Source organism: Lynx rufus, unplaced genomic scaffold, assembly GCF_022079265.1.
Source record: "Lynx rufus isolate CCGP_SWC_20201006 ecotype Redwood Valley unplaced genomic scaffold, mLynRuf1.p SCAF_2, whole genome shotgun sequence".
Lineage (NCBI taxonomy): Eukaryota > Metazoa > Chordata > Mammalia > Carnivora > Felidae > Lynx > Lynx rufus.
The window spans coordinates 48,046,965-48,052,539 of NW_025814834.1; the positions used below are offsets into that span (position 1 = coordinate 48,046,965).

Sequence of the window (5,575 nt, forward strand, 5' to 3'; positions counted from 1 at the left end):
TTAGACCTAATTACTATGAAAACAAAACTAACACCATGATTATAGAACATTTAAATAGGAAAATTATGAAACTATATATATATATATGTGTATATATATATATATATAGTTATACATATATACACCATATCAAAATGATAGGGTTTTGGAATGGTGGTGGGGTCTGGAGTTGACAGCCAAGAAAGAATTCTTGAGACTTCTTAAGTGGAAAAAGGTGATTTTATTAAAGCATGGGGACAGGACCCCTGGGGAGTATGAGCTGCCCTGGGATTGTGAGGAAAGACTGATTATATACTTGGGAGTTGGGGAAGGTAAAGTCTAGGGGAAGTTTCCAAAGGGACTTTCATATGCTAAAGAAGACTCACAGGATATTGGAGACCTAGCTATTGTCAAGCTAAGGTACTTTTTCCCTTCTAGCAAAGTATTAACACTGAGACAGTAGGGAGTTCCTGGAGAACTGTTATATTCTACCTGCCTCAAGTATTTGTCAATAGGCTGCCTGTTAGAAGGACATTTAACTGCATCAAATATACCTTTTCTATTTTGGTAACTAAATTTTTGATATTAATATCAAGGTATTTCAAGCATCTCTAAATATGAAAATTTCAGATTTATATTTATTGAAAAGAAAATATCAATCTGTTAGAGTAATCATATATATATATATGATAAAGAAAGATAGGACAAAATAAGCAGAGAGAAAAGGTTAGGACCTGAGGTCCCAGGGTGGGGAAAAACACATATTTTATTTATTTATTTATTTATTTATTTATTTATTTATTTATTTTTCAATATATGAAATTTATTGTCAAATTGGTTTCCATACAGCACCCAGTGCTCATCCCAAAAGGTGCCCTCCTCAATACCCATCACCCACCCACCCTCCCCTCCCTCCCACCCCCCATCAACCCTCAGTTTGTTCTCAGTTTTTAACAGTCTCTTATGCTTTGGCTCTCTCCCACTCTAACCTCTTTTTTTTTTTTTTTCCTTCCCCTCCCCCATGGGTTTCTGTTAAGTTTCTCAGGAGCCACATAAGAGTGAAAACATATGGTATCGGTCTTTCTCTGTATGGCTTATTTCACTTAGCATAACACTCTCCAGTTCCATCCACGTTGCTACAAAGGGCCATATTTCATTCTTTCTCATTGCCATGTAGTACTCCATTGTGTATATAAACCACAATTTCTTTATCCATTCATCAGTTGATGGACATTTAGGCTCTTTCCATAATTTGGCTACTGTTGAGAGTGCTGCTATAAACATTGGGGTACAAGTGCCCCTATGTATCAGCACTCCTGTATCCCTTGGGTAAATTCCTAGCAGTGCTCTTGCTGGGTCATAGGGTAGTTCTATTTTTAATTTTTTGAGGAACCTCCATCTGATTTCCAGAGCGGCTGCACCAGTTTGCATTCCCACCACCAGTGAAAGAGCGTTCCCATTTCTCCACCTCCTCTCCAGCATCTATAGTCTCCTGATTTGTTCATTTTGACCACTCTGGCGAAAAACACATATTTTAAAACAATGCTGGGAGCATCTGACCAGGAGCAAACTTCCTCAGGCTTTAGGTTCCTCTTTAGAATGTAACAGACACCACCTATTCCCTCAGGTTCTCCTCAGGAATTTGACAATGAAAATACCAAACCAGGGGCACCTGGGTAGCTCAGTTGGTTGAGCGACCAACTTTGGCTCAGATCATGATCTCACGGTTCGTGAGTTTGAGCCCCGTGTCAGGCTCTGTGCTGACAGCTCAGAGCCTGGAGTCTGCTTCGGATTCTGTGTCTCCTGCTCTCACTCTGCCCCTCACCACTCATGCTCTGTCTCTCTCTGTCTCAGAAATAAATAAACATTAAAAAAAAATTAAAAAAAAATACCAAACAAAATAGGTAAATTATAAAACTTCTGTTATAGGAGGGACAGTATGACCAGTCTGATTTACACAATGGAATCTAGCCAATCAGGAATGAACAACCCAGTACCTAGAACCATCAAGCCAATAAGGGTGAACCTGAGAAGAAACAAAGGGGAACTGGATCCGAAGGGGGAGGCAGCGACCAAAACCTTATAAAACAAAGTCCCTTGCCCATTGTCACAGGCATTCTCTTTCTAATGCCCCTTCTCTTCAAAGAGAGCTTTCATACTATTCTTACTTTCTTATACTCTAATAAACTTTTGCCTGCTGTTCATTTTGTGTCCACTCTTCATTCATGAAGTGGCAAGACAATGAATCCCGGGTATTGAGGTAAAAAAGAAACCTGCAACATATATACCAATAACAAATATCTGCAACTGTGAAAACACAGATAATGAACAACTTCAAATTTATCAGTATTTTAGTGGCTGAAATAATTTACTTTTTTCAGTCTTTTTTTTTTTTTTTTTTTTTTTTTACTAAAATAGGTTTACTTCATTTAAACTTATGTCAGCATGGCTTTTTTTGTTTGTTTGTTTTGTTTTTTGCTTTTTTAAAAAGACAAAATACTTATTTAAAATGGTATTAGGTTTGTACCAGCTAAAAACTAATACTTATGTTTGTCTAGATGTAACGATGCTAAAAACATACAAATTCAATATGTAGTAGGAAAATATGTAAAAGAAAAACAAAACATAAAGAACTATACCCCATTAAAAAATATAAATGCACCTTCTAGTGACTATGCTACTATTGAAAACTAATATTCTGACTTAGAAGTAGCTTCTATAAAATGTCAAAGTAGTAGGCTTTGTTTGCTTTCCTAATATAGTGAATAAATAAGTAGTTCTATCACAGGTAAATGGTACTACTAGTATTTTTTAGACAAAATGTAGTATTATACATAGAAAAGTAGCCAATATCTTGTATTCAAGTATTCGTGTTTGTTTCCCATTAAAATGTTTTCTATAATCTATAAGGACAATGCACACAAAAGTAAAAAGATGAGGTAAACATCTTACACTTTTAAGAAATTACTTGAAACATAATACTCAGATATTCTCAATGCCTAAGCTCTAGAATGATGCTGAAGAAGGTCCTCCATTTAAAAAAAAAAAGTCATCCATAATGCCCACGATGCGAACCACATAATGAACAGCAGGTTTCTTGGTCTTCTGAGTAGACAAATGATGCTCTTCCCTGTTATTACAGAGCAATTGTTGCAGGATTTTTTACCACAATACCTGGGATTCATTGTCTCGCTGCTTGGAAGAAAGAAGAGGGGGACACAAAATGAGCAGCAGGCAAAAGTTTATTAGAGTATAAGATAAGAAAGGAAGAATAGTAGGAAAGCTCTCTTTACAGAGAGGAGATATTCAAAAATGAATGCCCACCAACAATAGGCAAGGGTCCTTGTTCTATAAGGTTCTGGTCAGCCCTCCCCCTTCCCTTCCCCTTGTTCCTTCCCAGGTCCTACCCTTATTGGCTTCATAGCACTGGGTGCTAGGTTGTCCATTCCTGATTGGCTTGTTTCCATTGTATGAGGGGTGGCCTACAGCCATAGTTAGAGCTTTTGTCAAATTCCAGAGGGAAACCTGAGGGGGAGTAGGTGGGGTCTGTTACATTCTTAAGAAGGACCTTAAGCCTAAGGTGGTTTGCTGTGGTCAGACACTCCCAGCATTGTTCCAAAATAGTGTTTTTCCCCACCCAGGGACTTAAGGTCCTATACTTTCCCTCTGCCTATTTTATCCTATCTCTTCCTCTCATACAATCAGGACTAAGTTTTGCCAAAAATATTGTATCAATGTGGGTTAACATGAGATACCATGTTACAATAAGAGCAGCTACAACACTCTGCCATGCTATGCAGCCCATGTGGAAAGAATGTGTGGTCAGTTTCTTGCACCTGGCAGGTGAAAGAGGAGTAGGAGGAAATCTTCCTGGTTCAAAAAAGTCAAGATTAGTCACTGTGCAAGAAAAGCTACAGCAGGAGAATCTTGCAGACAGAGATATGATAAGTAGAGTCCAGAATCCTAGTAGCCCAGTGTCTACATCCTCTTCATTCTTCAAATTCTCAACATATAACTCTTTTACTATCAGGTAGGTGATGGCGAGAAAGAAGGCGAACAGCAGCAAACAGAGAACTGAGAGGACTTGTACCAGCCTCTGCTGAGCCTGGGCTCAACCACCTGCAACCACCCAGAAAATGTCATTGTGCTTATCTGGCAGAACCGGAGACCTGTCTCCATCCTCCTGGAGCAACGAGACCTTTCTAGGCTCCGATGACGCCCCAGCCGAGAACTCCTTCCGCAAGTGGCATGCAACTTGAGTCGCATCCGACCTTCTCATCATCCACTTCACCTTCACTGCTACTGTCTCCCGGAATGAAGGAAGAAAATGTAGGCCAGGCAAACAACAGGGGTGCCAGGGCTTTGGCACAGAGCAGCTGAATGCCTCCCACTCTCTAAGAACCAACCATGTGTGGACATGGTAGGAAAAGGGGCATAAGTCTTCTTAAAGTGCCAGAGTCCAGGTCCGGGTCATGAAGGGCAAGAGTCAGCAACGTTAATTCTTTTGCTTTAGTTGGTCCTGTTTGTGAGTACTCAAGGGGCTTTAGATCCAGCAAAGATAGCTCAAGAATGTTAGTCAATCTTTACTTCTGAACCAGCAGTGAAGACTTTTATTACTGATTTATTGTCCCCGATATGATTAGGCTATCTCCTGCCCTGACAGTGGCTGTTTGTTCTCACCTTTTTTTCTTTTTCTTTTTTCTCTTTTGGTTTGTTTGTTTCCTTAAAATCATTACCAAGGTCAATTCTTCTGCAACTGCAAATATCCCAGGAAGTTCTGCAAGAAATGTGATTTGGGCAAGTAGCATAGATCACAAGGTGGCTGGGAGCCTAAAATGACTTATGTCAAGAAAGCTACGTCTCATCTTTTTCTGAGGGCATTTAACTCTTTCTGCTTACAAAAGGGGATATAAAAAGAGATGTTGGTGACCTTTTAAGAACAATATAACATGATTGGTACCCACCGTACTACAGTAGGTTGAGGAGTGAATGGGAAGTGAGAAAAGGGAGGATGGCAAGAGAGAGAAATCAGACATAACTTAAGGGACATACAGGGGATAGGTAGGAAAAAGAAAACTATTCCAGACTTTTATAAAACTATACTGTAGAAATTTTAAATTTCATTCTTAAGTTTTTGAAAAAGTAAACTAGTGAAATAAGGGTTTACACAGATCTCTGCAAGCTGGGGCTTCTGGATGCGCAGTCACCCATGGTAGTGTTACCCACCAAGGGTCTGTTGCGTGATGTGCAGCTGAGCCTGAAGACTATCGCCAGTTTTTGTGGCAGAGAAAAAGGGTTTTAATGCAGGGCACCACGCAAGGAGATGGGAAAAAAATTTCTCAAATCCTCCTCCCCGAGGGAAGGGAGAGCTGAGTATTTACAGGATTTTATGGGGTGGGGCGTGTCTTGAGGGCGGATGTAGGTAACTGGCCTTTGGAAAAGGGGGAAATGTAGTGCTTCTCACAGGCGCCGCCTACCTAGTGATTGTGCTGGTACATAGCCCTTATGTGTAAAAAATGGCTGGCCAACCTGACAGATTGACAGGAGGATCTCAGGGTGTGTCCTCACAGGTTACTTCCCTGCCCTCCACCCCCAC

The 5,575-nt window shown here is 40.1% G+C and overlaps 1 pseudogene; it reads right to left on the minus strand.

Moving 5' to 3' along the window:
* Positions 1-3,649: 3,649 nt before the first annotated feature.
* Positions 3,650-4,398, minus strand: LOC124514177 (ADP-ribosylation factor-like protein 6-interacting protein 6; annotated as a pseudogene).
* Between the last annotated feature and the right edge of the window lie 1,177 nt (positions 4,399-5,575).